This window comes from Podarcis vaucheri (genome assembly GCF_965113315.1).
Source record: "Podarcis vaucheri genome assembly, chromosome: 8".
NCBI lineage: Eukaryota > Metazoa > Chordata > Lepidosauria > Squamata > Lacertidae > Podarcis > Podarcis vaucheri.
The window spans coordinates 20,031,551-20,048,908 of NC_138766.1; the positions used below are offsets into that span (position 1 = coordinate 20,031,551).

Sequence of the window (17,358 nt, forward strand, 5' to 3'; positions counted from 1 at the left end):
GACAGCATTCTTGCTTTATATAAAGCCTTGCTCTGGAAGCCTGTGAGCTACAGGCCCAATTCAAGGCTGGCACAGATGCACAAAGCGTTGAATAGCTCAGGGTCAAAGCACTTCTGTAAATGATTGCTGCCCCACCATACCTACAAGCCACTAGCGGAGTGGTCCAGGATGTGATTGCACAAGATGAGGCCATGTGTACTGACGGAGCCAGAGCATGCACAGGGTGATTGACTAACATGGATCCAAATATGGAATTTCTTAGTTGTCATTTAATTGTTTAGACACATCCAAAAGCTACAGAGTGGAAGCTTTTTAAGTGGAACTATCAAAGGACAGTGCACCCAAAACCACAATTCAGAGTCACTTCAGGAGGATATCTGGACAATGGTGTTAAACACCAAAGAGAGTTCCAAGAGAAGCAACAGGGTAGGAGTCCCCTGTCTTTCTCCCAATAAAGATGACCAATCAGGTTGACTAAGGCTGATTTGACGCCAAGATCAGGCCTGAATCCAGACTAGAAGTGGTCCAGATTATCCACTTCATCCTGACATCCTGCAGCTGACTATCATTCTCTCACTCACTTAACCAAGGAATATATATATATGAGTGGTGACAGTTGCCTAATATATCCATATATGCCAACCTTGTCATGGTCTAACATGGCTTCTGTCAGGAGTCCAGGTTCCGGGCTTGATAACACAGTAAGCCTAGGTAGTGAAAAAGGAGGATTTATTGCAAAAACAAACAGATAGCTCCGGACGGCTCTAACAAAGCCGCCAACATTATCACTCAAGATGATCCTTCTGAAGACTCCTTCCAGTTCCTATAGAAGATATTGAACTTTTACCCCTTCTGTCTCTTGTTTTGCTTTCTGTGTAGCAGCCCTCCCATTCGCTGACTCTTCAGACTTATTTGATCAGCTCCAATCTCTTCCTGTTCTGCAAGACTGTCTTTGTGTCTGTTAGCGCCTGTTTGAGCTTCCTGAGAGCTTTGGCTGTGTTCCAGCCCACTCTCAGTTGTTCCCTTGGCAACCAGCATTCCAATGTCTAGGGGAGTCAGCACAGCCTGCGTCAAATCTAAACCTCTCTGTTCTGTAGCCGGCTGTAAAGTTCCACTAGGAGCTGGTTCATTCCTGACAGCTTCTGACCGCAAAATGAGATACTGTGGCCTGATGCAACCAAGGCACTCCAACAATTCACAAAGCATCTTAGTTATGCAGGTAGAAATACTGACACACTAGATCAGTGCTCATTAAAAGCTTTCTTTACAGGGAACCCTTTCCATGTTGAGCCATCTCCCAAGAAACACCAGCAATTTGCATAGAATTCATGGAAGTATTCTAGAGCACGTGTGCTTCATTCTGGGTGCTGCTTCCAAGCTGGTTGGGCCGCTCTATCACTCCAGGTGACCCAATAAGGCACCATAGCACATAGCCAACATTTCCCTGCAACTATTCATAGCAGATGAAGATGAGAAATGGTGGGCAAGCTGTTTGGATGCTTATCTACCATTATGGTGCCTCTCTCATTCCAAGGAACTTACACTTCAGGGCATGGTCTGAAAACAGGCATATAATGCAACGAACTTGCTCATAGGAGAAGCCCAGGAGCTGAGTGTTCCTTTGAAGCCCTCTTCTCATGTCTTCTCTTCCCTTCTGTCCTCAGTTGGAACACATTGTTTGTCAACACTAATATGCCCCCCTCCATCTCTGAGGCCTCAGGCAAATGTATGCAGAAGCTAAGCAGGTTGAAATCCAGACAATGCCTGGATGGAGAGACTGCTGGGGAATGCTATGTATGCCACTTCGGGCTCCATGATGGAAGAACAGTGGGATATAAATATATAGAACAACCCCTTAGGGTTCCCTGAAGCACAGCTTGAAAACCGCTGCCTGGATTATAAGTAGTGTAAAAATAATTATAGTCAAATGAAGAGTGAATGTATGTCCTGTTTGGAAATTGCAGTGCCATTTGTAATCATATTGCCTCAAGCTATCCAGGCCTATTTGGCCTAATTAGTTGCATTGCTGCCAGTTCATTAGTTCTTCCAGCAGCTGCCTAGATGTGGGCAAGCAAATCTGGTCATTTATTTAGACAAGCTGCTCGTTTAACCTCTCCTTCTCTCAACAGTGGATAGTCAGCATTCTTCCCAACTGCTAGGGACTAAGGTTGGAAGAGATTTGTCGCAAAGGGACTGCATGGGAGAGGGTTAATGAGTGGTCTGGGAAGGGATCTTAGCCACTGTAGTTTTGGAATAGCAGTACATGGCTGGGAGTTTTCAAGAGGATAAAGATCCTGGACAGCAAAACTTTTGAAGCAGAGATATGTCAACATAAAGTCTATGCTACAAAATGGAAAGGGACAGGCTTTCCTAAACTAGTGATTAAGAGAACTCCCTGACTCCCAAGAAATTGTGGAACAATGGTTGGTTTTCTGCAGAGAACAGTTTCATACCCTCCAACTGTCAGGGCTAAATATGTGAAATATCAGATCTTTGAGTTTTGCTAGTATGCACTGACTTGGTGTGGACTTTATTATTCAAGAGTGAGATTTGTGTGACATTGATAAATATTTCCTTTGCTAAGAGCATGCTTTATAAGCAAGAAGAAACTGCATTTTTGGAATTTATAACTCCTATTATGCCAGTCTCCCATTCCACCACTAACCTCCTCCAAAAATGTCACCTTCATCTCATGCATTAACTGTTAATAAAGTCAGCAAAGACTTCCACTCACTTTAGAGGGGTGTACACCTTCTCCTATAGGTCAAAAGAGCTGAATCCCTGCTTTAGCATTCTGCACCAGTTATAGCTTCTGAACCAACTTCCAAGGCAGCTCCGCATAGAGTGCTAAGCCAACCGGTGTGAAGCCGCTCATGATTTAAAATATGTACAACCAAGAATATACACCACTTAATTGCCCCTGAGTTATATTGAATAAACCCCTACATCTCTTAGAAATATGAAACTAATTTTTGAAGTTTTAGTCGGACTGCTAAAGTTATTACTTTAATATGGCTTATGGAGGAATCCATATTAAAGTAATATGCTTCTCTTATGCTTCTCTTACAGAAGCCCCTGGACATGTTTGTCTGCAATCTGGCCAACTTAATTCACTCTGGATGGGCTCCTAAGTCTTCAAATTTAATCTGCCCCCCCTCCAAAGGAGACAAATTATAGTTGTTTCTGAGTTACCCATAAGAGTGAACTGGGAATAGTTGGTACAAAGAGCTTTGCTCATAGAAAGTGATCTGAATCAGAGTGAAAGCTGACAATGAACCAAGTAACTCAGAAGCAAATCAGATTATATTTTTAAAAAAACAAACACAAGGTGAATCTTGGGTTCTCTGCATTCACCTAATATATGCAACTGGGTGGTAATTATCAGGATAATTATTGGACTTCCCAGTCCAATGTTGTTGTTGTTGTTGTTTTTATGAATGAGAGCATTGCAGCCTCCTTAATATTTTCAGGTACCTGTTCCTCCTGCAAAGATGTGTACGTCCCATATTAGACCCACCTGGTCAATCCCCTCCAGCAAGATCTAATCAGGCATAAGGGACAGTGTTCAAGTGAGCATGTAATTGGCCACACATCCTCAAGGGTATTGCCCAGATCTTCAGGCCACAAGAGCTGACATCAAATCCATAAAACCAGAGCAGACCGGTCACCTTACTCTGACCTTCTCCATTAGTGGCATCCAATTTGTCATGGAAGTGAGCAAAGTGCCTCACAAATTTGTCATAGCAGTCTTCTGAGGGGTCTGCTTTACAATAACTGGTGAAGATGTTGGTGTTGACCTCAAAACTCTTGGAGCAATTACACTGGATGCATACTTGAAGATACGATGGAAGCAGTGAATCACATATTTTCTTCTTTCACTGCTACATGATAAGACTGAGGCTCCCCAAAAACCGGAGCATCAGAGAAGATGCTTAGGAGTGGCTGTGTGAGAACACTGTGGAAAATAAAAATAATGACTCCTAAACCATTGGAAACTACAATTTTAATTTCTCACAATGCCCTGGAATGGTACTTTGTTGGGGCTTTGGAGACAATTACAATGGCAGCTCCAAAATCCAGCATTGATCGGAGTCCAGCTTTTTTATTAAAAATAAAATTAAAAAGGGGAGCAGAGCGGACATCAAAAATGAGAACCTGCTGGTGCTCTGAAGCAGGCTGTTCATGTGTCCTACTTTACAGAAGACTGTCCTCTCTTACAAAGGGCTTTCAGAGAACATCCTCTATTTCAGGGGTCGGCAAGGTTTACCTCACCTGGGCCGGTTCACTCCAGTGGAGATCCCTCCATGGGCTGGATTGTGTGTGAGAGAGCACGTGTGCCTGCCATTTCCAGCATCTGCACATGTGCAGGTGTGATTTTCAGTGCCACGGAAGTGAGTCCCCGTGCTGCGCTGGTTTAGTGCAGCACGCAGTGACTCGCCAAGCAGGCGGCTCGGTTCAGGGGTGGCTCAGGGGCCAGTTAAACGATGCCCATGGGCCGCTTGTGGCCCACGGGCCTTAGGTTGCCTATCTCTGCTCTATTTGAAGGAACCCTCTGTTCGAAGGGTTGTATAGTCAGGCCAAATATAAAGAATTATAAGTAGGAAAAGTAGGGGTCCTGAACAGAGGTCTGAGCAGTTGCACAGGTCAGCAGATCTGTGTAGTCATTTGTTGTCTTTGTGGGAATGTGTTTCCTCTTTATTTGGCAATGTAAACATGGCGTCCAGGTGTCATGGACCGTTTGGATGCAGAGGAATGGTGGGAGACTCAGAGCTCAGAGAATGGTGGAGGAACCGGCTGAGGAACCACCAATGGAAGACTCAGAGCTCAGAAAATGGTGGTGGGACAACGATCAGAGGTCAGAGAAAAAAGATGAGGTGTCAGAAGGTGAAGAGGTAACAGGACTTAGTGAGCTAAAAGAGTCTGTGAAAGGGAGAAGTCCAGTTTCAGAGACAGAAATTGAAGCAGGAGATGGGGGGGGGGCAAGAGGCAGAGATGAGTCAGGCTTGTGAAGAATCATAGGTGTCTTCACCTGCTGTGACAAACTCCCCTTATTTCTGGTCTCCCAGAACCAGAAGAGGCATGAAGTGGGAGGAGCAAAGAAAGGCATGCAGGTGTAGTCTCAGATTGCTTGGGGGGGGGGGGAGGTGGCAGCTGTGGGAAGGCGGGGACCTTTAGACTCAGCAATTGATCCATGGGGAATGAGCTGCTGTGTTCATTAGGCATGACACTCCCCTAAGACTGTACAGATCATGTTCTTGCTAAAAAAGAGTTAACTCCAAAATGCACAGTGTGATTAGATTTAGATTTAGATTTAGATAAATTTATTGTCATTGTCCGTATATACACAGTATACACAACAACGAAAATCAAACACCCACCCAAAGACCGGGTTCACATATACATTTGCACGTATCTCCGAACTCTCATCCTATTTAAACATAATCTATAAAACATAACATAATCCAGAATATAGCATGACCTATTAAAGGCATAACATAACCTAAAACCTATCTCATTCCTTCTACTCCCTACTTACTAAACCTTGCCACTGGCCCTGAGATCGTTATTTAGTGCAATCAGAGCTCTTGGATAGAAACTATTCAGAAGGCGTGTGGTTCGTGTTTTCATTGTCCTATGTCTTCTGCCCGAAGGCAATAGTTCAAAGAAGTTGTGAGCAGGGTGGGTGGGATCTCTCAGAATATTATGTGACTTCTTCAAGATGCGAGACGTGAAGATCTCATCCAGGGTTGGTAGTCGGAGCCCAATAATTTACTGCTGACTCACTCCTGTTACCAGGCAGCTGCCTGAGGAATCTGTGTGCTGATGCCAGGGTTCCATTAACCCCTGTTGGGTTGTTATGCATGGCTGGTAGATGACATATAGTTTACTTTAGGCCTTCCCTAAAATAAGGACCATAAAGCATGACCTTGGTCATCTCCGTCCTGGAATAATGTGTAATTTCAACTATATAAAAGCTCTAGATTGCTATCATTGCCACAACTATAAAGCAAGCCTTTGACTTGGCATGTTAGTTGCACATCAACCAAAGAATTCACAGCTCCACCAGTCTGGTACTACATAGTAAAAATACGGGAATGATCACTACATTTTGTCTCGAGTGAATCAGAGAGAATCAGATGAAAAGAACAAGAGCAATTGGAGCCAGCAATACTTTCTGAAATGCTGTTTACCACTACAACATCCCTGCAAGGAATTTAACACAGTCTGCATTTTGTTTTCATAACATCCAGATGAGATTTCAAAGAGCAGAAGGCAGGCATAAACATAAAATTTCTGTGAATCTAATACTCCCCTTTAAAGCAGCAGGCTCCTGAGAGATATAAATGTGGAGGATTTTAACCTGCTGCACGTTATGTGAATGAGGACAACGGAAATTACTTTACAGAATGTGGCAAAATGTAGAGGATGGAGGGGACAGTATTTTCTGATGGGCACCATCTGCAAAATTAAAACACATAAAAGAGATCCTTTATGTCTGTGGTGGAACCCAAATATAGACGCTGAAATGACCCACCTCAGCTTAAAATACGTAAGCGGATGGCATGTCTTATTCATTGGTATGCAAAGCAAATTCCCACTGCCTAATACTGAGATGCATAAAGATCAGGAGCATTGCAGTCAGGGTTGAATGAAGTTGGGTTTGGGGGAAAAGATTGCATTGAGGCGACACTGAAATGTATTGACAAGCAATAACAGGGTACTGTGGGGAAGGAGGCTGAACAAAAGAAACGGCTAAGGGAGCAAATTGATACAAACAGTCACACAGAGCGTGATTTCTCATATTTTAAAAAGGCAAATGTATTACTCTCTCCCCTCCTCCACCGCCCACATCAAGGTCATCTCAGTATAACTAGCAAAATGTCCTTCCCATGATGAATTGTGTATGTGCATGCACAAACACAACCCCTATATATTGCAGGGATTCAGTAGGGTCCCCCAATTCCTTCTCTTCAAGTCTGGATTGTTATTGCAGTCATTTGGGGGGTTGGAAGACTAACTTAGGTACCATTTCCATAGCAAAACGTAAGTTGTGCTTCATCCCTGCTATTTTGCTCGAATTCCTTAACTTAAGGAAAGTTTGCCTTTTAATACTATTCCCTGATGGCAGATTTTGCCATGAGGCAAATGAAATGTTCACAAGGCTAAAGTATCTTTGTGATTATGTCACCAGGTGAAGACTCAGTGCAAGAACTGAGGCTTGAGTTTTCTTCTAATAGTACAGTGGTACATCAGGTTAAGAACTTAATTCGTTCTGGAGGTCCATTCTTAACCTGAAACTGTTCTTAACCTGAGGTACCACTTTAGCTAATGGGGCCTCCCGCTGCCACTGCGCCACCCAATTTCTGTTCTCATCTTGAAGCAAAGTTGTTAACCCGAGGTACTATTTCTGGGTTAGTGGAGTCTGTAACCTGAAGTGTCTGTAACCCAAGGTACCACTGTAAAGGAAACAAATGATCACGCACTCCATTTGTGGGCTATTTAGAGAAATCTGGATGACCAACATCATACTCTCCATAGGTGCCCACTCCCTGGGGCCCTTGGGGCCCAAACACCCACAAAATTCCCCATGAAAGGACCAGACACCCACAAATGTTGGCGCGGGGCATGCACACTGCATGGCACCCATTGTCATGGGGCCAAGCCGACATTCCGGATACTCTCCAACATTCCTCAGATGAAAATAGGGACATCATTCCCTTCCACGACCCCCATTTTTTGTCCCCCTCCCTGCAGAGCATTTCCACTACCACTACACCAATGGGGCATAGCACACACATACCTCACCACCCTGAGGAAACTGTTGACATGCAGAAGGCCGGGAGGCCAGCTGGCTAGCCCATCTGGGCCGTCTCCTTCCAGCCATCCCACTACAAAGACCCATCTGCCTCTGCTCCAATGTAAATCAGCGACCCGGGCTTCAAAGCCAGGGCATACTATCAGCAGATCGAACTGTGCACACAGAATAGGCATGAGGCTTGTGAAAGCATACTACAACTACAGATTTATTAGTCATAAATCAGGACAAAGAAACATGTCATCTCTCTCTCTTCGTCTTCTCAGAGAGACTCAGGAAAAGCAAAAGCAATACACACAATGGAAGTTCCCAGCAAGCTGTGCTGCAATGTAGACAGACATGTGACACGTAACAGTTCCACACGGCTGCTCCTTAAGGTGGAATGGAAATCTCAACAGAAACCTCTTAAACCCTATCTTATTTTATTTTAGGTAGAGTTACAAAAAGAAAAACACACACCAATAAATCAGTTTTAGAAAGTGGCAAAATTAGATGTGGAATCACAGAGTATTTTTTAAAAGATAAAATAAAGTCTACTTGCCCTCTGCTTTACTCCCCCTTTCTTCCTGCCTGGGGCGGCCCTGCCCTCTGCCTGCACCTCAGAGCTGGTGCATCACATGAGGCGGGCAGCAGCCTCTCCTTCTCCTCCTTCTCACCTGCTCTCCAGAAGCCGCTATGAGCTGCCCAAGGGAGGAGTTCAGCAGCAGCAGCAGCCAAGAAGCAATGAAGAGGCAACAGGATACTCCCTCAAAGTTGCCACTGCTGCTACCACCATCGCTCAGGACAAGTGCTGGCTCATCTTAATCCCTGAGCTCAGTGGCAGTGGCAATAGAGACATTCCAGGATGAAATCAGAAGCTGGGGTGGCTTTCATAATTCTGGGACTATCCCTGGAAGACAGGGACACTTGGAGGGTATGCCAACACTGCAATTTGGAAGTGGATGACATAGAATTTTGGTATGAACCGGGAGGGATCATCTTACATTCTTGAGGAGACAAATGGCTTTCTGCAGTTAAATCCTACCTTGCATGCTATTTCAAGGCAGGAAGTTTTCCAGAACAGTTAAATTCTATGTTGTAATATGCATTCATATCTGCAGTAGATATTATATCCCATGTTTGTTGCTACTCAACTTCTCTACACCCAGAGAAAGCTGTAAATTTGTATCAATGATTGCTGTTACGATTAAGTATTAATTAGACTTAGTCACATTTAATCGAGCTATCATTTCAGCTCTAGCTATTTATTAGCTGTCTGAACATAATTGCATAATTGCTATGAACGGCAAATAGGACAAAATTGAGCTAATTCCCCTTATTTTCATAATCCTTATTTCCTCGCAGGAAGCACACTCCCAAATCTAACAAACTAAGTGCACCACATTAACCCAATTCTGCAACTGAACACTCACAGTTGGAAACCTTGACTCAAAATTCTACCCATATTTTATCAAAGCTTCATAATGAGAGGTTGAGCACGTTAGCCAGAACAGACAGTGCCACAATTAAACAAAAAACACCTTGCATAGAAATTGCTCACTTACACACTCTGCCATATGGTGTTTTCCCTTCCTCCCCACTCCCACATTACCTTCTTCAGGGGATATATTTCTTATTTTCTATAGATCCATCAGCAGTGCAGCCAATGAGCTTTAAGGCCACCCCCATTTCCAGAATTAGAAGGACAGCTGTAGGAGAACTAACTCCAGTGACAGCTCTAGGCCCTTGGTAATATGGCACCCTGTTCAAGGCCAAAATTTGACAAACACACCCCAGCCCTTGTGCCACCTTTTGAAGGCCAGGTAAGGGAGGCTCCAGTTTTTGGGAAGGAGGCATGAGGCTTTGGCAGGGTCCTAGAGGCTGCCCACTTACTTCCCAAAGGTGGGCAGGTGCTAATTAGGCTTTGAGAAGGAGGCAGGAGGACTCCAGGACCTTCCCAAAGCCCAGTGCTTACTATGATCAGAAGCAGTAGCAATACTCTCTCTCTCTCTCTCTCTCTCTCTCTCTCTCTCTCTCACACACACACACACACACACACACACACACACACAACTTCTAGTATTAAACTTTCCTGTCTTGGACGCACAGTTGCAAAGTACCACGGTCTTCTCAAAGGTAGGAAACTCAATCTTTTTAAAGAGAATAGAATCCCTACATTTCAACATTTATGGTCCTCCTAAATAAAACGACCTCTGATAAATACAAAGCACAGTCATCATCTTTCAAAAGAATAATCTCATAAAATGGGGGGAGGGAAGGAAATACAGCAGAAATAAGCCTTTCATTTGTCAGCCTGTCATAAGTATTTTAAAAAGATGGGGGGAGCCTGATAAAACAAAGATAGCCAGCGTAGTTGAATGTATTTCGAATGTTCAAGGCCTGCTATGAGATATTTTTCAATGTTTCCTTTACGCAGATGCATGCCACTCATTCCATAAACTTTGTTGTACAGCACAAAAATTCATGTCACGGTGAGTTAGAGAATGCTAATATGATTCTAAGGGCAGAAGTAGATGTTCTTGGCTTGTCCAAGTTGAGCATAATAATTGATTTCTACACACTATTTCTCAGTCCCTACCAACAGCCAATAGCATCAGACAGCATAATAGTATGATGTCACACCATGATGCATGTTAAGCTGATCATGCGTTGTGTGACTGGCCCAAGGTTGTCTAGTTTAATGGCTGAGTGGGGATTTGAATCTGGGTTTGTAGCCACAGTAATGAACTGGATGACAGCTAGTAAACTTAAACTCAATCCAGACAAGACAAAAATACTTTTAGTGGATGGTTCTGTGGTTCAGATACAGGAAGTTTCACCAGTTCTGATGAGGCCACACTTCGCTTGAAAATCCACATCTATGGTTTGGGGATTCTTCACAATCCATTACTATCACAGGAGGCCCAAGTGACCTCTGTGGCTCAGAGTACCACATCAGCTGGTGACTCAGATATATCCATGCTGTTAGGTTGAAAACATCACTTTGTGGTCTGTGTCCCTATAACCTCACAATTAGACTACTGCAATGTGTTATTGTCAGGCTTCGGGGACTCAGCTTCCCCACTTTTGGATGTAGATAAGTAGGACAAAGCGAAAAGAGTTGCTTACCATTTAAAGTGTCTTTAATGATCACAGCCAAAGAACAATGCAGCCATTCTAAGAAAATGGTGTTCCCAATTAAGGTTTCCACCCACTTCCCCCCTAGTCACTTCCGTGCCTTCCAACCTGATCACGCAACCACTGTGCTTTTTGTGTAGCCACCTTATTTGTTCTGTGTGACCTTGGACTGATAGACTGGGCAATTTCCAGAGAGAGAGAGTCTGTTAGCTGTCTCTCTTCCAGTTCTTCTTCACTTTGCTGTTCACCCCCCAGTTCGTCTTCAGAACTATGCCCCTCTGCAAACCACTGTTCCTGATCTATACTGCTCTACTGCTCCTGGGCAGCTTCAGGATCCTGGTCAGGAGCAGGGGGAGGGGGAGGCTCCCACCATTCCTCATCCTTCCTTGGAGGTTTTTCAGCAGAGATTTTATGGTCATCTGTCACAGATGCTTGATACCTGCATTGCAGGGGGTTCGACTAGATAACTCTTGGTCCCTCACAACTCTACAATTCTATGATATGAGCCAAACTGGATTTTAAGATGGCCCTTCTGGATGCCCCTATTTCCAGTATCCCCCACCCCATTTATGGTACAAGGCTCAGCAGGTACAACCCCCCCCCCCAATATTTATCTTTACTTATTTAACCAAAAGCATGTAATTCAATAACATATTAAAATAAAGAGGAAACAATGCAGTTGCATGAAAATGAAACACACACAGCAAGACAATAATGGGATATAAATCTGAGCTGCAAAATTCACAATTCTTGCAAGGAAATATTATTATTATTGATTCTGGGGTAGTAACATGTCCTTTTAAAAATAAAATAAAATAAAAATGTTTTCTTTAGAGATATCAAAATGTTATCCTCAAGGCCTCATAAATATCTCACCTGAAACTGAAAAAGTTACTAAGAATTCAAAACAGTAGCATATTTCACAGGATAAATTTGAACATTGCTATAATCATTTATATATAAAATATTTGCTTGCCATGTGGTTGGAAATTATTATTTTTCTGTCCTCTACCTCTACAGCACCGTAATTTTTGAGTTTTCAAGCAATAGTTATGAACCAGATTTGACCATATCATCAATCTATATTTAACTCCTCAGAATAGTTCCATTTTCTTACAATAACCATCCTGGCAGCTAACAAAAATACAAAATCAATCTTTATCCACACCATCTTCATTTGGGCCAGCTGATGAAAACTTTGGCTTCTTCCAGATGCTAGATGAAAATGTTTCCTTATTTCCAGACATTTGACTGCTAATGTTGTATTGTGGTTTCTTGGGGATTCATTTAGTTTTAAAGATTAATTTTTGATGATTATTTTCAGCTATTGGAATGGAGGAATGTGTTCTTTGAATGTCTGGAATGTATTACTGTGATCACTGGAGTAGCTGTTTCCACTGCATTTTAATCTTAGCATTTTTGTACAGTGGTACCTCGTGGCGCTGTAGTCTAAACCACAGAGTCTAGGGCTTGCTGATCGGAAGGCTGGTGGTTTGAATCCCCGCATTGGGGTGAGCTCCCGTTGTTCGGTCCCTGCTCCTGCCAACCTAGCAGTTTGAAAGCACATCAAAGTGCAAGTAGATAAATAGGGACCGCTCCTATTTATAGGTAAACGGCGTTTCCGTGTGCTGCTGTAGTTCGCCAGAAGCGGCTTAGTCATGCTGGCCACATGACCCGGAAGCTGTACGCCGGCTCCCTCAGCCAGTAAAGCGAGATGAGTGCTGCAACTCCAGAGTCGTCCACGACTGGACCTAACAGTCAGGGGTCCCTTTACCTCGGGTTACAGAAACTTCAGGTTATAGACTCCGCTAACCCAGAAATAGTACCTTAGGTTAAGAACTTTGCTTCAGGATGAGAACAGAAATTGTGTGGCGGCAGCGGGAGGCCGCATTAGCTAAAGTGGTATCTCAGGTTAAGAACAGTTTCAGGTTAAGAACGGACCTCCAGAACAAATTAAGTTCTTAACCCGAGCTACCACTGTATTTGGTTTTGTAAGTAATGTATATTCATTTCATAGTTTACTTAATGTTGTGCTGACCATGTCTCCTGCTTGTTATTTAACTATTCTCCCTCAATCAGTGAGAAAAACATTGCGAAATTACCAAATAGAAGTGATTTTTGTGTGTGAAATCCTCAGAGGTAGATGAGAGCTTTTTGATTGTGCTTACCTTAGTGGCTGAGGGATATTTATAATGTCCTTTCTTTCAATCTACTATCAGTTCTCCAGTGATCTGCCCTCTGCAACCTTCCTGGCTGCTTGTGTTTCCTTGAAAACCCCTGACGTCCTCAGCTGGGTCTTCTTGCAGGTGAGGAGATTGCCCACCACACACCTGATAGCTCCCCCCCCCCAAGTCTTTGTACTTTTAAGTGAATCACTGTGAAATGATATTTTAAGATAAAAGGAAGGACTTCTCTTAAAGAATAAATCAGGGAGTGCACCAATCTCAGGCATTCAACAGCCACCTTTTACAGCTTCTGCTGCTTAAATCAAAATTCAGTGGAAGATGCCATGAAGTAACTCCTCCCTTTTTAGATCAGGAAATACAGGCAGCTGGGGAGGTTTCAGAGTGCAAGAGAAATGTTTAAGGAAACACACATACATACCATGTCCACCTCCCAGTGATACGGTAAGTGCAAGTCCTAAATTCGAAGGCAATTATAATGGGTCTTGAGAATGAGACAGAAAAATGGAAACCTTCCTTGCAGTGGAAGAAAGCTTTAAAAGTACAAGACAAGATGCACTTTCTAATTTTTTTTCTTCAATCTACTGAAAACAATCTCTTGTCCTATTCCGGACATGCTAGTTAGGCCAAACATTCTTTGTTTTAAAACCTAGACAAATATACTAGTAGACAAAATTGCAACCATGCACAAGGGAGCGAAATGAACAGAAGTCCTCAGCATAGACCCTCACAATTTTCATTCTATAGGCTAAGCATCAATTAGTTATTATGTATTCTAAATAAAGGAAATAAACAAATCCATTCATTCATCCTTTGCATTTTCACCTGTATGAAGTATTGCCCAAGGCAAAATAATGGCCAACTATTATCTCATCTCTCCTCCTGGCAAACAGCAGCCCTGTTTTGGGAACTGAGAATTTTAGAGAAGCAACTTCATCTTGACACAAATTGTCATTCCCCAAAACAAATTCCACCGGGGGGGGGGGGGTAGGGGGAGGAATGACTTGCTTTTTGTACAACTTCTTGTCAAGTTCTACAAATCCAGAAATCCCTTCCTTTTAAAAGTCAACTTATTTCATCAGTTTGCCAACTGGATTTTTTCCTAGTATACTTTGTCTTCAAAACAAGCAGCAAATGTTGAGTTCTTCATAAAGCACTATAAGCTTTAATCAGCTGAAACAATAGATGAATTAATGGGAGGTTTTGCTGATTAGTTAGCGAGGGCAAGTGCTAATCCATGGTGCTATGAGTCAAGGCACATTTGTATATTGTTCAATGCTACTTTGATTCTAGAATTCTTCTCTTGAGAGCAGATGAAAAGAGGAAAGAGTGGTTAAAGGCGACTTTTCTTTGAACAATGTGGTATGTTTATTCAATGCCATGTGACTTTAGTCTGGCTTCCAAGTAGCCAAAGAGCTTTTGGAAATATGCACTTGTATTAAACAGTAGTTGATTGGTCAGTTAAAAGGCAGATCATTAATCAACTAAAGCTGTGATAAAGAGAAATTACTAGGGAACCGGTGTGAAACCAAACATGACACGTGATTATAGCAGGACTCAAATTCCCATGCAGAGTTTTCCTCTGCTGCCCCAAAATATAATACTAATACTAATACTAATACTAATACTATACCCCACCCATCTGGCTGGGTTTCCCCAGCCACTCTGGGCAGCTCCCAACAGAATATTAAAAGCATGATAAGAAATCAAACATTAAAAACTTTAGGGCTTCCTTCATATGTCTTCTAAAAGCCAGATAGTTATTTATTTCCTTGACATTTGTTGGGAGGGCGTTCCACAGGGCGGGCGCCACTACTGAGAAGGCCCTCTGCCTGGTTCTCTGTAACTTCACTTCTCACAGTGAGGAAACCACCAGAAGGCCCTCTTAGGAGGACCTCAGTGTCTGAGGCTGTCTAGGGCTTTAAAGATCAGCACCAACACTTCATCGCGTCACAGCAACAACTGAGCATTTCCCCCTCTTGTACTACATATCACTGATGCCCACTGTTGGGAGCAGAGAAGCACATGACCTGATGATGTCACAGCATGGGCTCAATGATTGCACAGTGACTCCTAATGACATAATATTCAAATAAGAGTAGATCTGGCACAATTAAAGACTATGTTAGAATAATTAATTGCAGTGGATCTACTTTGCAGAGGAGGGCAACCAAGATGATCAAGGGTCTGGAAACCAAGCATTATGAGGAGCACTTGAAAGAGCCAGATGCTTAACCTGGAAAAGAGGAGACTGACAGGAGCTATGATAGCCATCCTCAAATATCTTAAGGGCTGTCACATGGAAGAGGGAACAGACTTGCTTTCTCCTTCTCTGGAGGGTAGGACTCGAACCAATGGCTTCAAGTTTCAAGGAAGGTGATTCTGACTAAATATACGGAAAAACTTTCTGACAGTAAGAGCTGTTCAGCAGTGGAATATTCTTCCTCGGGAAGCTGTGGACTCTCCTTCCTTGGAGGTTTTTAAGCAGAGGTTGGATGGCCATCTGTCATGGATGCTTTAGCTGAGATTCCTGCATTGCAGAAGGTTGGACTAGATGACTCTTGTGGTCCCTTCCAACTGTACTATTCTATGATTCAACTCTGAATAAAACTTAATTGAATACCCTCCTCTACCCAAAGTAACTTACTTCTCAGTAAGCATGGTTAGGAGTGCAGCTGCATACAATCCTTGTTTCATAGCTTGTTTCATGGCCTGGGCAGTGGTAATAATAGGATCTTTACATTGATGTGCCAGGCAGCAAAATGATCAACAGAAGAACCTTGCAATCACCATTCAACAGGCTTCATGACTAACGTCTTATTTGCACTTTCATCTGGAGAAGTATGTATTGGTTATTGCTTGAGGCAAAACACTGGGCTTGATGATTAGCTCTCTGATGCAGAATGGCAAAGCCTTCCTCCCAGAGAGATGAACAGAGAAAACATTTATTTAGTGACAGTAGTTGAAATGCCACCAAAGTATATTTTGCCTAGAGGATCGTAGCTTTTTCAGTGCGGTGACTATTGCCTTATGGAAAAAAAACACAGGTGGGCTGATGCTTTGACAATGCTTAAATAAATCACAGCGAGCACAGCAACTCATCCCATGTTGGACTTTGTCACATACATATATGTTCATCATGATGACTGTAACATGTATTTGTGAGTGATGACATGATGTGGTGCAATAGGCACACCCTGATGGCTTTGGCAATTGGGTATGATGACAACGAAGCTGACTTGTTTCCTTGTGACAAATTAGTGAAGAGGAAAATAATCAAGAAAGGGCTATACACTTGTTTCTTTTTCTTGATACGGTTCCCACCTCGTGCTAGCAGTTTAAATAAAAACACCTAGCAAAATTATATGCATTTCTAAGTAAGAGATAAAGGCTGGATTTCAGCTTGCTAAATATCTTTCGCTAAACTTCAGTGTTTTACAAGCTAAACCTGTGTGTTCAGAAGAAAGCATCACTGAGCTCCAGGAAATGATGCACAGAGGACTGCAGTCATGCTGATCTAATAATCTAAGTATTACGCTCAGTACTGCTGCTCTTTGGTCTATGTGTGTGTCATTGTTTTGGGGGTCCAAGAGTCACCAAACTTTTTGGACCAGTGGACACATTTTGAATTTTAAGAAAATGCTGTGAGTGCCAGTCATAAAGTGGCTGGCACATGGGTGTGACATAGCACAGTCTCACTCCCAGTTTTCTTTTGATTTTAATTAGTTTCATGGACTGGTAGGTTGGAAATCTGCTCCAAAGGTACCTGTAAATGTATTTGTCTTGAGAGGGATCTCTGGATGTTGGGAAATCTCTGGATTTTTTACAGTGTTTGTGCTGAATGCTCAACTATCCCTCAATTTTCTTTGGTGAGATTTCAGTTGGAAAAGTCTGATACCTTCTATTACTTAAGAGTTATATACATGCTATTATTAGTAATGAAAATCTACTACACTGCAAGTTTTCCAGAATCTTAGACTGCCAACCTTGTTGGCATGATTCAAATGAGACTTAATTGCTTTAAAACTACACATCCCTGCTTACACACCAACTTGCTTCTAAATCACCAGTTGTGGCACACTTAAAATCACATACCCTCCAACATTTCTCCGATGAAAATAGGGACATCCCATTCCATAATGATAATTTTATTGTTTATACCCCACACGTCTTACTGGGTTGCCTCAGCCACTCTGGGCAGCTTCCAACATATATAAAAACACAATAAAACATTAAACATTT

At 42.7% G+C, this 17,358-nt stretch overlaps 1 protein-coding gene and 1 long non-coding RNA gene across 3 annotated transcripts in view; one reads left to right on the top strand and one right to left on the bottom strand.

Annotated features, from left to right (window-relative positions):
* CDH12 (cadherin 12) overlaps nucleotides 1-17,358 on the bottom strand; it is a 666,500-nt gene that overhangs the window by 501,535 nt on the left and 147,607 nt on the right. The window lies entirely within an intron of this gene.
* LOC309538826 overlaps nucleotides 1-17,358 on the top strand; it is an 87,909-nt gene that overhangs the window by 33,599 nt on the left and 36,952 nt on the right. Inside the window, exon 3 of the long non-coding RNA XR_014222358.1 lies at nucleotides 13,153-13,239. This is a non-coding gene — a long non-coding RNA (uncharacterized lncRNA). The remainder of the gene's footprint in view (nucleotides 1-13,152; nucleotides 13,240-17,358) is intronic.